The sequence below is a fragment of the Bidens hawaiensis genome, unplaced genomic scaffold (assembly GCF_021521415.1).
Source record: "Bidens hawaiensis isolate Kalapana, Puna unplaced genomic scaffold, B.hawaiensis_p1.1 tig00001093_1, whole genome shotgun sequence".
Lineage (NCBI taxonomy): Eukaryota > Viridiplantae > Streptophyta > Magnoliopsida > Asterales > Asteraceae > Bidens > Bidens hawaiensis.
Window position 1 is genome coordinate 3,987,972 of NW_027491064.1, and position 18,326 is coordinate 4,006,297.

Consider the following 18,326-nt stretch of genomic DNA (forward strand, 5'->3'; position numbering starts at 1 on the left):
ATAAAACGGGTTTTATATTAATCAATACAACAAGATTTTAAACTAATTAATTCGCTGCGTTTTTCATATAAATGAGTTTATATGGCTTTGATAATCTTGTTAAAAACCAACAATGGTATCAGAGCCGCTTATACATATACATGCATCAATAGATATAAAAAATTTCGGGTTTTATGGTGTGGTTCACCATATGGCTGAAATTTTTGGGGCTTTTGGTTACCCCTTAGTTCTTCAAGGTTATACATTACATGCATGTGATAATCTTGAAGAATTAAGTCATTTGGATGATTGGTTGTTGTCAGGTCTCCGATTTCAGCTGTATCTTACTCAAATCAAGTCGTAACTCACACAAATAGATGTGTCGACAAGGGAGTTAATGACGGGTTACTATATTTAGAAAGATTACCATTTGTTAAAGGCGGAATCAATAACAAACAGGGTAGTTGCTAAAGAATAATCAAGATAACTAACACATAAAAGATTCACTCAAAAGATTTCCATTTATATAATGTTCATCATACAAAAGGATAATCAATTTAGGGTTTCTTGAAGGGAAAGTTATATCCGTACTATTCTAAGACAGCCGTCACACTCACAAATATTCTCTCTGAATTAATGAGTTGGATTGTCGTTTATTTTATCAACATCAATTACCCGACCCGTTTCAAGTCTATAAAATTTTTATCATTTTAATTAGCGTGTTTATCGGATAAATATTATTAAATATTATTTTATTCTTAATTAATATTATATATATATATATATATAACTTTCAAGTATATTCATTTTACACCCTAAAGTTTTTGTAAAACCAAGTTGTGTTTCCATTCTTGAAGTTAAAGGACCATTTAGCAAAATCTATTATTATTCAAACCCATAACCCTTTAGCTTGTATACCAAACCCATACCCATGACCCAGTTAGCAAACCCGCAACCCGGTTATCAGTCTTGGGCCGCAATTCACGTCGTTTATTTGGAAATCAAATCAACTATTGTTAAACTTGCCAGCCTAACCTACTCTCCTAATTATGTTTAATCAGTCTATGGGATCTGTTCTTCGTAATAGTTACAGTCGACACCCACATTGATCTTATTATACAAGTAAACGATCTTTATAATTCAATTAACCTTACATGCACTCTCTTGGACAATTCGCTAATCCAACACCCACAATTAATTATGTTATATCGACTTCTGCATCTCGTTCTGATCTCGTTTAGGGCGGCCAGCTTCTAGTCTTCGGTCATCATCATCTCGTCGTGTTATCAGGTAATTAATTAGTTGATTATGATCGGTTTTCATCTGTCATCTAAAGCCCTAACAATGATTAATCTAACAACAAGCAATAGGTCCAATTTCAGATTTAGGGTTCATATTGATTTGGGGATTTTAACAATTTAAGTATTTAAATTATTGTTTTTGTTCTATATCCAACTGACCAGCAAGCCCATCTGTTTCCATGTGTGGGTGCTGTGAGCCGGCCAGGGGCGCAGGTTCGAGCCCCCCTGGACGCGGTTTTGATGTTTTATTTACTTTTTGCTGTTTTGAATTGTTTATATATCTATTGAATTATTATTATAATTATTTTTAAACATACAAAAAATAATATCTGAAAACCAACATCATTAAGTTATGTCTTTGGTTAAAATTTCGTTAAAAGATTTCGTTTATTCATATATATATATATATATATATATATATATATATATTACTTTTATAATAATAGTAAACATAATTACTTTTATTTAAGACCCGACACTTTGAGTTACGTTTCGTCATTGTTGAACGTCTTTATAAACTTACATATAATTATTTTATATATGTACGTATGTATATATATCATATATCTAATAAGGGGAATAAATAGATTTTTCTTTTAAAGATTTAAACAAAATATTTATATCTTATCACATATTATATATATTAGGAATATCTATTCATTTATATTAGTATCTTATTTATTCAAATAATTAAAAATATATCTTACCTTATATTTAATTAAACTATTTTATTTAATTTGTATATATAATCATTTAATTATTTAGACTTTGTTATTTCAAGTATATCTTATTATATTTAAATTATTTAAGTATTTAAGTGTATATAGTATCAAGAATAGTTGTTGATGAACCTATAATTAATAGACTAATGATCTTAACTATATAAATCAATCGTTCAAATCCACAATAATATAATCCCAACCATAACTCAAATCACATCGAGACGTTTAAATTCATTATACATGTTATCTCATTATTAATTAATTCATATTATATTTAATTAGGAATCTTTGTCGGTGTATCTCGAAAGGTTTACTTTTCTCGTCATCCTCATTTGTATTTCGTTCATCTGATCAAGTGAGTAATCACTCCCCTATTTTACTTGTTTTCAAATGTTTTTGGGACACTTGCGTACCATTTATCATATTATTTATCTTATTATTTCTCAAACGCAAACTGTGATCTTTATGATGTGTATCAATTGAATAATTGCATGTTACTTGATATTTGCTTACTTGCTTACATGAATTGCATTCGGAGAGGTCCAACATAATCTCATTATAGAATGATCATACGACCGTCGTAGTGGCCGGAGCCCGATCGCATTGGCAATGGTTTCACCGACACCTCATTTTTTTGGTAACCAATGCCCATTCGCATGGCAACGGTTTAGCCATTTCTTTATGGTTGATTGTTTATGTATGTGCTATGGTTTAATTGTTTATACTCACAGATAACAGTTTTGCCTATTCTTTTTATTCACTTATATCACTATATATTATTATCATTTTTGTTTGTGTCAAAACTGGTGATCAACTCACTCAACATGTGTTGTTGACAAACAAATATTTTGTACGCATTTGCAGGTTAAAGATTTGGATTGCTTATCGAACTGAAGCTCACATAGAGATGACCTTAGGATAAAACATATACAAGAATAGTTGGTGTTGTATTTGTAATTGTCTTTATTTTTGTTGTATATAAATGTTGTTTGATAATATATAAATTAATTAGATATTGTCGCTTTATAATTTCATGATAGTAACCTTGTGAGCTGTGGCAATCAGTTTACGCCTCGGCATTTCCGCCGTAGGTTGGGGTGTGACAGATTGGTATCAGAGCCGAAGGTTTAAGATAGGTCGTTAGTGGTCCCTTATTAACATGCTTAGGAACCCAATACGTGCTTATTTGTTTACCTGATGTGTTCTATTTGATTGTTTACAGCCTACGTTATTGCCTTGCTAGATTAGGTACTAATTTAACTGCTTAGTTAATTGTTTATTTTATTGTAATGCACATACACACAACTCTGAAGCTACGCTTCACTCTCAAAATATTTTATTACTCCGAGACTATGTCTCATACTCAAAATATATTTATAACCTCGAGGCTATGTCTCAAACTTAAATAATTCTATTGAATTTTATTAGATTGCCTTTTACTATCGAAATTGTTTTTGAAAATTTCCTAACTTTGTTTTTGCCCTTTTTCACTTATAACTAGGGAGCGTGACAAGATTCCCCGTCATTGTGGAAATTGACATGCGACCGACATTTTAAGCGTTAACGTAATCGGCTAAACGGTTACACCATTTATTGTGTTCTATAGTTTTTTTTTAAAATGTCTAGTCGGGTGAAAAACCCATGGGACGCCATGGACACGCCAACTGTACATTTGCACCATTTGTTATATTTGCGATATTTTGTTGGACCATTATCATCTGTGGTGATACAATAGATGTTCAACTACTTACACTTGAGTTCGTTTATTCGTTATTTAGTTTGGTCGGTCATGTAACATCCCGAAATTTCTAAGTAATATTTAATATATTATTTTGTCGGGTGAAATAAACGAGTTAGTGGAACAGCATAATATGAAGACTTAGTAGGATAATTAGATGGGATTAGATATGGACCAAAAGGAAATATGGGCCTTCGGTCCATGGGCTTAAGGGAGTATAAATACCCCCTTAAACCCCAATCCTTTCCATTCCATCCATTTATCCATCCTAATCTCTACACACCCAAAAAACACACACCACATACACCGCCGGCGGCCGAGGAGAGAAACGAACAAGATCCGAGAGAGGGTGAGCGATTAGTTGTGATTAAACAAGTTAAACGAGATCCAAACAAGCTCAAAAAGGTATGATTCTTGATCTTTGAAGTTTAAAGATCCAAGCTTTATAGAGTATAAACGACCGAAAACGGTTGGGGAACGTAGTGGGTGATGTTGAACCATAACAAGGGTGTTAAAATCGCCAAAATGCTTGATAGAAACCAAACAGCGGCTGGACTGGGCAACTTCGCCGCGAACTGGGCAACTTCGCCTTCAAAGCGATAACTTCGCCTTCAAAGCGATAACTTTGCCTTCAAAGCGATAACTTCGCCTGAGGCCAAGTTCGCCTAATTGATAACTTCGCTTACGGCCAAGTTCGCCTAACTGGTAACTTCGCCTGAGGCCAAGTTCGCCTAATTGATAACTTCGCTTACGGCCAAGTTCGCCTAACTGATAACTTCACCTAAAGCTAAGTTCGCCTGATGACAACTTCGCCTAAAGCTAAGTTCGCCTGATGACAACTTCGCCTAAAGCCAAGTTCGCCTAAGGTTTAACTTCACCTAAAGTCAAGTTCGATTAGAAAATAGATTAAAAACGATAAGTAAAAGTAAGCTAATACTAGGCCACCAGATTAAATCAGGCGAGTATTGATACGTGTAACTTATACAGTCAGCCGAGCTCAGTTAAAGAAGGGATTTACAACTATCGGAGGAAGAAGCAGAGTTCAGGTGAGTTTCTAGCCCCATTCCTTGTTATGTTTTCGGGGCTGTGTGCATACTCGATGTGAAGTGTGAATACACTTACCTTAAGTGGTAAGTGTATGCTATAGATGTTATACGAGGTATATGTTTTATAATGCTTGTCGGTACGTGAACGATCTTCGGATATTGCACGTATCGCCAAGGATAGTAAATTCCAAGTGGTTGATAGCGTGTATGAATGTTACGATGTGACTTGTTCATTACGTAAATACTGAACTGATATGAAGTGTGATATAGGCAGGTAGAGGTAGAGTGTGTTAGAAGTGGCAAGAGTCTAGTAAGGGTGTTAGTGGCATAACGTGAGCGCGTGATAGGGAAAGCATGTACGTGCCATCGTTATTATGTGTGTATGATTGTTGATGTGACTTGCTTATTATGTAAATGATATGAAGCGTGTTGTAGATAAGTAGAGGTAGAGCGTGTTAGAAGTGGCAAGAGTCTAGTAAGAGTGTTAGTGGCATAACAATAGTACGTGGTAGGGTAAGCCTATACGTGCCTTCGTTATTAAAGTGGCAAAGTGGCATAACGTTTTACGTTATTAAAGTGGCAAAGTGGCATAACGTTATACGTTATTAAAGTGGCAAGGTGGCATAACGTTTTACGTTATTAAAGTGGCAAAGTGGCATAACGTTATACGTTATTAAAGTGGCAAAGTGGCATAACGTTTTACGTTATTAAAGTGGCAAAGTGGCATAACGTTATACATTATTAAAGTGGCAAAGTGGCATAACGTTATACGTTATTAAAGTGGCAAAGTGGCAAGGTGGTAGGTGTAAATAAGAGGCTAAGTGGTAAGGTTAGCAGGTTAGATGTGAAAGTGGGAATACACTTACCTTAAGTGGTAAGTGTATAGATGTTATACAAGTAGCTATTATGTAATGCTTGTCGGTACGTGAACGATCTTCGGATATTGCACGTATCGCCAAGGATAGTGATTGTCAAGTGGTTGTTAGTGTGTATGTATTCTATGATGTGACTTGCTTATTATGTAAATATTGTATTGATATAAAGTGTGCTGTAGACAAGTAGGGGTAGATTGTGATAGAAGTGGCAGAGTCTAGTAAGAGTGTTAGTGGCATGACGATAGTACGTGGTAGGGTAAGCCTATTCGTGACTTCGTTATTAAAGTGGCAAAGTGGCATAATGATATTCGTTATTAAAGTGGCATCAAGTGGCATAAAGTGGCATAAGTGGCTAAGCTGTAGGGGTAATTAAGAGGCTAAGCTATAGGGGTAATTAAGTGGTTAAGCAGTGGCATGTTAGACTGTGGACTATGTGTCTTCGGATACGTATATATTGTATGTAGTGGTTGTATGATAAGTTGCTTGATTAACTAGAACTCACTCAGCGTAGCTGACTTTTAGTATGCACACAGGTGAGTAGAATGAGACATCTAGCTTGAGCGGGCACATGGTGGGCGAATAGGAGACTGGCATCTGAAGACTCAAGATGTTTTAATGTAATTGACGTTTATTTTGAAAGACAAGAATGTTTAATTAAGGCAAGTTTTGGATTGCTGTAACGTTTCATGAAAGTTTTTATATTCCGCGAAAGTTTTAATGAACTCTGATTTGTAAGAACTGTGTTTATGAGTAAATCCGACGCTAAAGTAGGGCTATCGGGTTCGGGGCCTTACAAGTTGGTATCAGAGCATAAGTTCGAGAGATTTAAGCATTCTACAAGCTTAGACTCGAACAGAGAATGGGATTTAAAATGAGAAAGAAAGAAGATGCCAGTTCAAGATAGCCATGTGTCACTCAAGCAAGCTCAGTAAAGGTAAAGTGTATGGTAAATGGTGTATGTTAATGTTGGCTTATTTTCTAAATGAAGAATGAGTGCAGGTTAGGGATAGGATTAATTGATCTTAACTGATTAACTGTTTAAGAGTATAAACAAGCACAAGTGAAATCATGAAGGGAAGTATGTAGAACCTGAGGAGTAACGCAAATAGTTAATTACACTTGATCAACGTCATTAACTACTTACCTTACGAATCACGTGCTAAATAATTCCTAGAGTGATAACATTTGTGTTTCCTTAGAGATAAGATAGATGACTGTTACAAAAGAGGCGGACACGAGAAGAATCTGAGGCAGAGCGATATACGAAAACAACATGACTCCAACTGCAAAAAGTAATGAAGAAGTCACGCTTGGAGCTTGTAGTCAGATATGCTAAGAGAGTTGCCAAATTGTCACAAAAGCATCAAAGGAAGCCCTTGGAAAGACGAGACGAGACTTGAGACATCGAGAGCCTCATGGACAAGCTACCTTAATAGCTAAAACACATGATCACCGCTCGATGACTACAAGTCAGGAGTAAGAAGGATAACCCAGAAAGCAAAGGTGATTCAATAAAGTGTGCGATTATAAAGAAAAAGGGATTCCTTTTACAAAGGTATTCCTTTTGGAGAAATAAGCTAGGTTTCGGAGACGAAACCTCTTTAAGGAGGGGAGACTTGTAACATCCCGAAATTTCTAAGTAATATTTAATATATTATTTTGTCGGGTGAAATAAACGAGTTAGTGGAACAGCATAATATGAAGACTTAGTAGGATAATTAGATGGGATTAGATATGGACCAAAAGGAAATATGGGCCTTCGGTCCATGGGCTTAAGGGAGTATAAATACCCCCTTAAACCCCAATCCTTTCCATTCCATCCATTTATCCATCCTAATCTCTACACACCCAAAACTGTAACGATTCCGGCAAATTCAGGTATACCCTAGCCGGAATATACCATTTATGTGTTATTTAATACTGAATATATAAATTATAATGTGTTTATACGAGTATATAAGATTCACAAGTATGAATTATACTCGAATGTACAGCTAGTCGTATTGGAATTACGATTAACCGATGAACAATTATTGAAACCCGATCGAATCGGGGATTACATTATAGACGAAATATATGATGTTTAGTAAGGTTTACGAAGTATTAAGGCTACGGGATAAGTGAATTATAGCACAGAAAAAGGATTTCGATTTATTGGTACGTCGGTACGATAAACGAAACCTTTAACATCAAACCAAGCAAGAGAAGATCGATCAAGCCGAAAAAGATGCACAATGACCGACAATATGATGTGTTGAGTCAATAAATGTCATGGTTTAAGTTTTTAAAGTTTTTAAATCGGTTTTATATAAATTTTATTTTTAAGCCGAAAAACGACCGTTTTAGCCTCGTTTTAAGCCGAATTAAGTGTTTAACCGAAAAACGAACTGAACCAGATTATCCACAACATTATCCGGATTACACAATCCGAATGTGTGGCCAAGGTTTGAGATGTGGGCCCCACCCCACACCATACATGGACCGATCGGTCCATTTGGTGCACAAACACTTATCATTTTCTTTTTTTAACACTCCAACTCCACATTTCTCTCAACACTCTTCAACATTCATCCAAAAACCCAAGTTTTTAAGCAAGAATCATAAGGTATAAACATGTAATTATGGTTTAATCTTGGTTTTTAATTCCAAAATCTTGAGAAAATGAGGTTTCAAGTGAAAAATGGGTGAAAACCCGAGATGAAACCGATTCTTGCATGATCAAGTGATGTATACAAGTTATACAAGGGAACTTGGTCCAAGAAAGGAGTTAAAAGAGTCAAAAACGAATTTTTACGGTTAAAATCTTTGTTTTGATGTCTTAACCGAAACCATGAAAGGAATGGCTTGATTGTGGGTATAACTTGCTTGGTGTGGTGTTATTGTGCTTGTAGGTGTTATATCTAGTTGCTAGCAAAGGTTAGAAAGCAAGATCTTTGCGATCTAAAGCTAGAAACACAAGGTAGTTCGGTTTTTCGTATGATTTGTGTGATTTGGACAGATTGTGGTAGACTTAGATTTGGGTCATAAAATTTCACAGAGATGATCTACACATGAAAATATGAGATCTGTTAAATTTTCGTAATTTTTGGATAAAGAATGAATATTTGGTGAATTTAATGATCGGTTTTGGCTAAAAATGGTGAAAAATAGCTAAACATCATGAATAATTCTGGAAAAATTCAGATAAGCTTTTTATAACATATAAAAGTTACACACAAAATTTCAGGTCCATTGGAGAAGTCTAAGTAGGCTTTTCGGTAAAACGAGTTCTAGGGTTTTCTAGCTCGGTTTTGGTGAAAATGGCATGAAAAATGAGTTTTTGGTTCTGTAAAAATTACTGGGAACTATGTGGATGTCAGGAGTCATCCCAGAAAAATTTGGGATTTTTCTAAGGTCGTTTGGTATTTTCGACATATTTGGTGTTTAAATGACGTTTAAAAATAGATAAATAAATGTTAAATATAAAAAATTAATTCTGGAAATATTTTTATAAAATTCCTTACTGTCAAAAACTGATTTGTACAAAATTTCAAGATCCGAGACTAAACGGATAATTATTTGTGCTAAACAGAACATAAAAACAAACTTTTAAAGCTTAAAACGCGTAAACCGGCAAAGTTCGCCTAAGCGAGCTGACTGGTGTATAAAAACCCTAAAAATGGACTATTTTCATGAAACTAAGTTAATCAAGTAAAAATAAATCATCCGAAAGTAATTCGGATGATTTGGGTAATTTTACCCGATTTAGCAGTTTCCGGTATACTAAAGACGGAAACGGGCCCCGCGGCCAAACGGGGTGTCTAAACCGAGCTCTAATTTCACCACTTTAATTAAAATATCGGTAAAAACTATTTTCGGGTCGTATGTGACCAAACTCATTTCTGAAAACATAAAGACGGTTAACCGTGCTAGGCACGCAAAACGAGAAAACAAACTAATGGTAATTTTGACTAAAGAACTCTAAGTGATATCACAATCTAAGTCCTGAGAAGTGTTTCGGGGTTAACATTGTCCCCGGATCGTGTACGGTACTGGGTTAACAGTGTCCCCAGACGTACCGGTTAACACGAATTTAAGTTATATTAATAGAAATTGTGTAGTAACGACTTAGGGATCGTATTACAGATCCGGACCGGTAGCTGTGCACGGTATTACATCTTTGCTCACAAAAAGGTGAGTTTCACGAGCCCCTTTTAATTGAACTGTTTTAAATATTTTCCCGGGGCGGAAAGCATGTTTTTATCAAAGTGTTTAAGTACATGCCGATCGCATGGAAATGAATGTATTTATATAATGTTTGTTGTACGGGAATCGTACGGTAATGTATTAAGATGGTAATTGTCTGAGTTGCTAATATTGTAAGACCCGAAACAGTGTTCTGGGTTTACAGTGTCCCCAGAGGTTATTAAAAGTATTTCTGGGTTAACAGTGTCCCCAGAGGTTATTAAATGTGTTTCTGAGTTAACAGTGTCCCCAGAGGTTATCAAATGTATTTCTGGGTTAACAGTGTCCCCAGGGGTTATTAAATGTATTACTGGGTTAACAGTGTCCCCAGAGGTTATTAAATGTGTTTCTGGGTTAACAGAGGTTTCACTTGTATGCTCAGCATAATTACATCGTTAATTTATGATTATTAAAATGATTTGTCATGGTTTATTTAAATTAGTGAAACTCACCAACTATTCGTAGTTGACCCGTTTCCTTTACATGCTTTCTAGGTACACCCAAATTGGAATGAGTGATACGTGCTTGATGATGTGTGCTATTTTGTGGAAGCTTAAGAGTCTATATTTTGTATTAAACATGTTAACGTACTATTGGTAAAACTTATGTGATAACGCCTAGTCGGTAACGAAACTCGGAACAATGTAATACGTTTAAATTATTGTAGTGGTGTTTTCTTTATAAGCAATGCTGTTGATATCAGATGTGTCTGTTGCATCCCATTTACGTTTCCGCTGCGGTTACGGGGTGTTACAGAACTTGGTATCAGAGCCATTGGTTATAAAGAATTAGGAGGTCTTTAAAAGATACCTAAAATATAACAAGTAGCTCAAGTGTTATAGGATCTGAATATCAACTAATAATTTATTGTGACAAGGTCTGGATGAACTTGGATGGACAAGTGAGTTATTATGGTCCGGAACATAATAACAGACTTGTCCGCACGAGGGAATTCAGGGGAAGTCACGGGGGACTTTAATAGGTAAAATTGGCAACATATGTGCAAATATATGATAATATAGTTATGTTGTCAAGTTGTATAAGTAAGTGCATATTAATTTGATTATGATTTACACTATGGAAAGAACTACATGTTTGTTAACTTGTGTGCTGGAAAGAATGTCGAGAACTCCTAGTTTGTCGGTGGAGGAGGACCCGGAGGAAGTCAGCTCCGGGAACTCTGGGAGCATACGCGTATCATCCAGCTCTGAGCCTAGCGAGGCTAGTCGTAGGAGCTCTGGCCAGTCCTCCCCAGTCAGGATTGTCAGATCCCCTACCCCGCCCGCACCACAGGCCATCCCTGTCCCGCCCGGATTCGGACCCCGCCTCACGGCGCGGATCAGTGTCCCACATGTCCCACCTACCTCGCCCCCACCCAGACCTGCTACCCGCAGGGGCGAGTCCTCCTGCTCCCAGCCCGAGCCTGTGACTCCACCCGTGTGGGGCCTCCCTAGGCAGGAAAGGGATGCGGCGGCATGGCTTCGAGTGCTCACCGAGCAGGTGAATGAGCACTCCGCCGCCTTGACAGTGGGAGTGCAGAGGCGGATGTACCTGGGGGACTGCATACTGGACCACCAGTATGCGATTTCGCAGCTGAAGAGGGAGTGCTCATACTCCCAGTGGATGATCGGCCGGATGGAGACGCGGATCCGGGTTATGCTGGCAGTGATGGTGGTGTTGGTGGCTGTTTTGGTGGGGTTGGTATACCACCGTGTTTAGTTGTGTTAGGATGGGAGTAGACAGGGACCGCTTTTTGATACTCTGTGTAAGCAGTTAGTGGTGATGCTAACATAGAGTGAATCTTGGGTAGTTATAATACAACCACTGGCCCTTAGGGGGTCTCTTTTGGGGTATATCATTATAGATACTTTTGGGTATCATTCAAGCACTGACCCATTGCGGGTTATGTCGAGATGATGCCGACATAGGCCCTATGTAGGAAAACTTAACTTATGTAATGATGACAGGAAAGTTTGTGAACTGACATGGATGTAATATGTACTAATGTTTGATAATGAATGGAATGTTTGTTGTGTTTTACGATTGGAACTTGTATTAATTATATGTATTTTCTGATGATGTGTAGAATGGCACCAAAACGATCAGCTCAAATGTCGGAAGTAGATGTGAGCCGTTTGATTGCTCAACAGTTAGAGGCGGCGATACCGGATATAGTATCACGCATCGCCGCCAGTATTAACAATTCGACCAATCCAACCCCTCCGAGCAATCAAACGACCACCAATAATGACGGGGAACAAAATGTTAATCCTCCACAGAATGATGACACGATTCCGAGTAATGACGCACCGCCTAGGGTGGTCGTTACGGACAGTAATGGCCCTATACCAACTGTAGAGACGAACCGTACTGAAACGATTCCTGCATCCAGGGGATGTTCGATCAAAGACTTTATGTTGTGCAAACCTCTAGAGTTTAGCGGGTCTGAACGACCAAATGGGTTGGTTAAGTGGATCGAGAAAATAGAATCAGTTGTGAACATCAGCAACTGCCCCGAGGACTGTGTTGTAAAGTACGCCACCTGCACATTCACGGACCATGCCTTGACATGGTGGAACACAATAGTGCAGACCCGGGGTCAGGCGGCGACAAACCGCATGACCTGGACAGAGCTTAAGGCTCTTGTACTGGGGCATTTCTGCCCGAAAAACGAATTGCAGAAATTAGAAAATGAATTGTGGAACCTGGAGATGCAGGGGGCAGACCATTTGGGCTATACGAACCGGTTTAATGACTTGTCGTGATTGGTGCCATGGCTGGTCACCCCAGAGTCGAAGAGGGTTGAGCGTTATATTTGGGGGCTAACTCCCGTTGTAAGGAGTATAGTCAATTCTGGGGGACACCAGACGTATGAGAGTGCGGTGACGCAGGCTGGTATCGTCACATATGATTTCGTAAGGAGCGGTTCACTGAAGGTGGCAGGAGAATACGCTGGGGGAAAGCGGGGTACACATGACCATAGGATCCAGGAAAAGCAGCAAAATAAACTTGCTAGGCCCACTGCCTAAAACTACGCCATGACTAGTTCAGGCGGAAGACAAGAACCGCAGAAGGGAACGTTTCCTAGGTGTGGGAAATGCGGCTACCACCATGGTGGCGTGTGAAAACAGGTGGTGTGCCACCGGTGTGGCAGGATTGGGCACTACACACCAAGTTGTAGGACAAACCTGAACAACCTGAACCGACAACCGCAACCTATCCGTGCGCAGCCATTTAAGACCCAACCAGCCCGACAACAAAACCCGCAAGGAAACCAAATGGTGATCACCAGCCGTGCTTGCTATGAATGCGGCAGCACGGATCACTTCAAAAGACACTGTCCGAAACTGAACCAGGGAGGAAACGGGAGGCAACCCACGGGTCAGGCATCGTCGTCCAATCCGGCGCGAGGCCGAGCATTTGTGATGGGGGCGAACGAAGCACGCCAGGACCCCAGCGTAGTGACAGGTACATTCCTCGTCTCTGATCATTACGCTTCTGTATTATTTGATACAGGCGGCGATAGAAGTTTTGTTTCTGTTAAATTCCTATCGATTGCAAACCTTCCAATTAGTGAAACCATAGAACCTTACACCGTAGAAGTCGCTAACGGTAAAACCATGATAGTTAACCAGATAATTCGGAATTGCCCTTTTATTCTGAATGAACAATCCTTTCTGATTGACTTGTTACCGGTAGAATCGGGTAGTTTCGACGTGATAGTGGGAATGGATTAGTTAGCACGTAACAAGGTAGAAATAAACTGTGAAAAGAAAATCGTCAAGATCCGGGTGTCGGATGACGAAGAGGTATTAGTGCAGGGTGAGAAGTCGGGCAATATGATACCGTTTATATCCCACCTCAAGGTGTTAAAATATATACGCCAGGGATGCGTGGCATACCTAGCGAGCCTGACGGCCACGGATCCTGAGGAAAAACGGGTGGAAGATATCCCAGTGGTACGCGAATTTCCACAAGTTTTCCCAGAGGAACTTCCTGGATTACCGCCAACCCGACAGGTCGAATTCAGAATCGATCTATTACCTCAAGCTGGCCCTGTTGCTAAGGCACCCTACCGACTTGCACCATCAGAGATGCAAGAATTATCCAACCAGTTGCAAGAATTGTTGGATAAAGGATTTATACGTCCTAGTTATTCCCTGTGGGGTGCACCGGTACTATTCGTGAAAAAGAAGGAGGGAAGCCTTAGAATGTGCATTGATTACAGGGAGCTGAACAAGTTGACAATCAAAAATAGGTATCCTCTCCCCCGAATTGATGACCTGTTCGACCAACTGCAAGGTGCGAGCTATTTCTCAAAAATTGATCTTAGATCGGGATACCATCAGGTTAGAATTCAGGAGGAGGATATCCCAAAAACCGCATTCCGGACTCGCTACGGCCATTACGAGTTCTTAGTTATGCCTTTCGGGCTAACAAATGCGCCAGCAGTGTTTATGGATCTCATGAATCGAGTCTGTAAACCCTACCTCGATAAATTCGTCATTGTGTTTATTGACGATATTTTGATATACTCGAAGAGTAAAGAAGAGCACGAGCAACACTTAAGATTAATTTTAGAGCTTCTAAATCAGGAGAAGTTGTATGCAAAATTCTCCAAGTGTAACTTCTGGTTACAAGAGGTGCAATTCCTTGGTCATGTTATAAACCATCAAGGAATACACGTTGATCCAAGTAAGGTTGAAGCAGTTAAGAATTGGCAAGCGCCTAAATCGCCAAAGGAAATCCGCCAATTCTTAGGCTTAGCTGGATATTATCGTCGATTTATAGAGAACTTTTCCAGCATCGCCCAACCTTTAACCCTTCTGACCCAAAAAGATCGAAAGTATGAATGGGGTGAAGAGCAGGAAACGGCGTTTCAAACGCTAAAACAAAGATTGTGTCAAGCGCCGATCTTAAGTCTCCCCGACGGAGACGATGGTTTTGTCGTGTATTGTGACGCATCCCGGAGAGGGTTAGGATGCGTGTTGATGCAAAATAATAAGGTTATAGCCTATGCTTCTCGACAGTTAAAAATACACGAGAAAAATTACACTACTCATGACTTAGAACTGGGAGCAGTTATCTTCGCACTTAAAATCTGGAGACATTATCTCTACGGTACAAAGTGCACCATCTTCACCGATCATAAAAGTTTGCAACACATATTCGATCAGAAAGAACTGAATATGAAGCAACGAAGATGGGTCGAGTTGTTAAGCGACTATGACTGTGACATCCGTTATCACCCCGGCAAGGCTAACGTCGTAGCCGATGCCCTGAGTAGGAAGGATCGGGTTAAGCCATTGCGAGTGCGAGCACTGGAAATGATAGTCCAGTCGAACCTTTCGGACCAGGTTCGAGTCGCTCAACGCGAAGCGTTGAAAGAGGAACAATTGGAAAAAGAGGGACTTTACGGTAACGAGAAGAATTTCGAACAGCGCGTGGACGAAATTCTCTATTTCAAAAATCGGATTTGGATCCCGACCCTCCATGACCTTCGAGAACTAATCATGGACGAAGCGCATATATCGAAATATTCCATACATCCGGGATCGGATAAGATGTACAAGGATGTGAAGGAGTTCTACTGGTGGCCGAGTATGAAAAAGGATATAGCCACATACGTTGGCAAGTGTACGACGTGTGCGAGGGTTAAGGCGGAGCACCAGAAACCCTCGGGGATGTTACAACAACCGGAAATTCCCGAATGGAAATGGGAGCAAATCACGATGGATTTTGTGACACATCTCCCTAAGACGTCCCGTGGACACGATGCAATTTGGGTAATCGTGGATCGACTAACCAAGTCGGCACATTTTATTCCGATTAGAAATAATTATAACACCGAAAGACTTGCGCAGATTTATATAAATGAAATTGTGTCTCGTCATGGGATACCCATCTCAATCATCTCCGATCGAGATAGCCATTTCACCTCCAATCTTTGGCAAGCTGTACAAGAAGCGCTGGGAACGCGTATCGATCTAAGCACAACTTACCACCCTCAGACCGACGGTCAGTCTGAGAGGACCATCCAAACACTGGAGGATTTGCTTCGTGCATGCGTACTGGATTTTAAGGGAAATTGGGATCAACATCTCCCACTCGTTGAATTTTCCTATAATAACAGTTACCATAGCAGTATAAAGGCAGCACCTTACGAAGCATTGTATGGACGGAAGTGCCGATCACCACTCTGCTGGACTGAAGTGGGCGACACACAGGTTATTAGATCAGATCTGGTCCAGGAAACGACCAGCAAAATCCTTGAAATTAAGAACAATCTGAAGGCCGCACGGGATCGGCAGAAGAGTTATGCCGATACCCGTAGAAAACCGTTATCATTTGAGAAAGGTGATAAAGTGTATTTGAAAGTATCACCTTGGAAAGGAGTAGTCAGATTTGGAAAGGCGGGGAAGTTAGCCCCTAGATACATTGGACCATTCGACATTACTGCAAAAATCGGTCCTGTAGCATACCGATTAGAACTGCCTGATGAATTAAGTGCAGTTCACAAAGTGTTTCACGTGTCAAACTTGAAAAGGTGTCTGTCGGATGAGACATCGGTGTTACCACTAGAGGGTGTCCAATTAAACGATAAGCTTAATTTCGTAGAGGAACCCATAGAAATAGTGGACGGGAAAATCAAGCAACTTAGACACAATAAGATCTCGTTGGTCAAAGTTAGATGGAACTCGCAACGAGGCCCAGAATATACATGGGAACGAAAGGAAGAATTTCGGAAGAAATACCCCCACCTATTTCCTCAAAAGGAAGTAGTTGACGCGTAAATTTTCGAGGACGAAATTTTTATAACGGGGGGAGAATGTAACGATTCCGGCAAATTCAGGTATACCCTAGCCGGAATATACCATTTATGTGTTATTTAATACTGAATATATAAATTATAATGTGTTTATACGAGTATATAAGATTCACAAGTATGAATTATACTCGAATGTACAGCTAGTCGTATTGGAATTACGATTAACCGATGAACGATTATTGAAACCCGATCGAATCGGGGATTACATTATAGACGAAATATATGATGTTTAGTAAGGTTTACGAAGTATTAAGGCTACGGGATAAGTGAATTATAGCACAGAAAAAGGATTTCGATTTATTGGTACGTCGGTACGATAAACGAAACCTTTAACATCAAACCAAGCAAGAGAAGATCGATCAAGCCGAAAAAGATGTACAATGACCGACAATATGATGTGTTGAGTCAATAAATGTCATGGTTTAAGTTTTTAAAGTTTTTAAATCGGTTTTATATAAATTTTATTTTTAAGCCGAAAAACGACCGTTTTAGCCTCGTTTTAAGCCGAATTAAGTGTTTAACCGAAAAACGAACTGAACCAGATTATCTACAACATTATCCGGATTACACAATCCGAATGTGTGGCCAAGGTTTGAGATGTGGGCCCCACCCCACACCATACATGGACCGATCGGTCCATTTGGTGCACAAACACTTATCATTTTCTTTTTTTAACACTCCAACTCCACATTTCTCTCAACACTCTTCAACATTCATCCAAAAACCCAAGTTTTTAAGCAAGAATCATAAGGTATAAACATGTTATTATGGTTTAATCTTGGTTTTTAATTCCAAAATCTTGAGAAAATGAGGTTTCAAGTGAAAAATGGGTGAAAACCCGAGATGAAACCGATTCTTGAATGATCAAGTGATGTATACAAGTTATACAAGGGATCTTGGTCCAAGAAAGGAGTTAAAAGAGTCAAAAACGAATTTTTACGGTTAAAATCTTTGTTTTGATGTCTTAACCGAAACCATGAAAGGAATGGCTTGATTGTGGGTATAACTTGCTTGGTGTGGTGTTATTGTGCTTGTAGGTGTTATATCTAGTTGCTAGCAAAGGCTAGAAAGCAAGATCTTTGCGATCTAAAGCTAGAAACACAAGGTAGTTCGGTTTTTCGTATGATTTGTGTGATTTGTACAGATTGTGGTAGACTTAGAGTTGGGTCATGAAATTTCACAGAGATGATCTACACATGAAAATATGAGATCTGTGAAATTTTGGTAATTTTTGGATAAAGGATGAATATTTGGTGAATTTAATGCTCGGTTTTGGCTAAAAATAGTTAAAAATAGCTAAACATCATGAAGAATTCTGGACAAATTTAGATAAGCTTTTTATAACATATAAAAGACACACACAAAATTTCAGGTCCATTGGAGAAGTCTAAGTAGGCTTTTCGGTAAAACGAGTTCTAGGGTTTTCTAGCTCGGTTTTGGTGAAAATGGCATGAAAAATGAGTTTTTGGTTCTGTAAAAATTACTGGGAACTATGTGGATGGCAGGAGTCATCCCAGAAAAATTTGGGATTTTTCTAAGGTCGTTTGGTATTTTCGACATATTTGGTGTTTAAATGACGTTTAAAAATAGATAAATAAATGTTAAATATAAA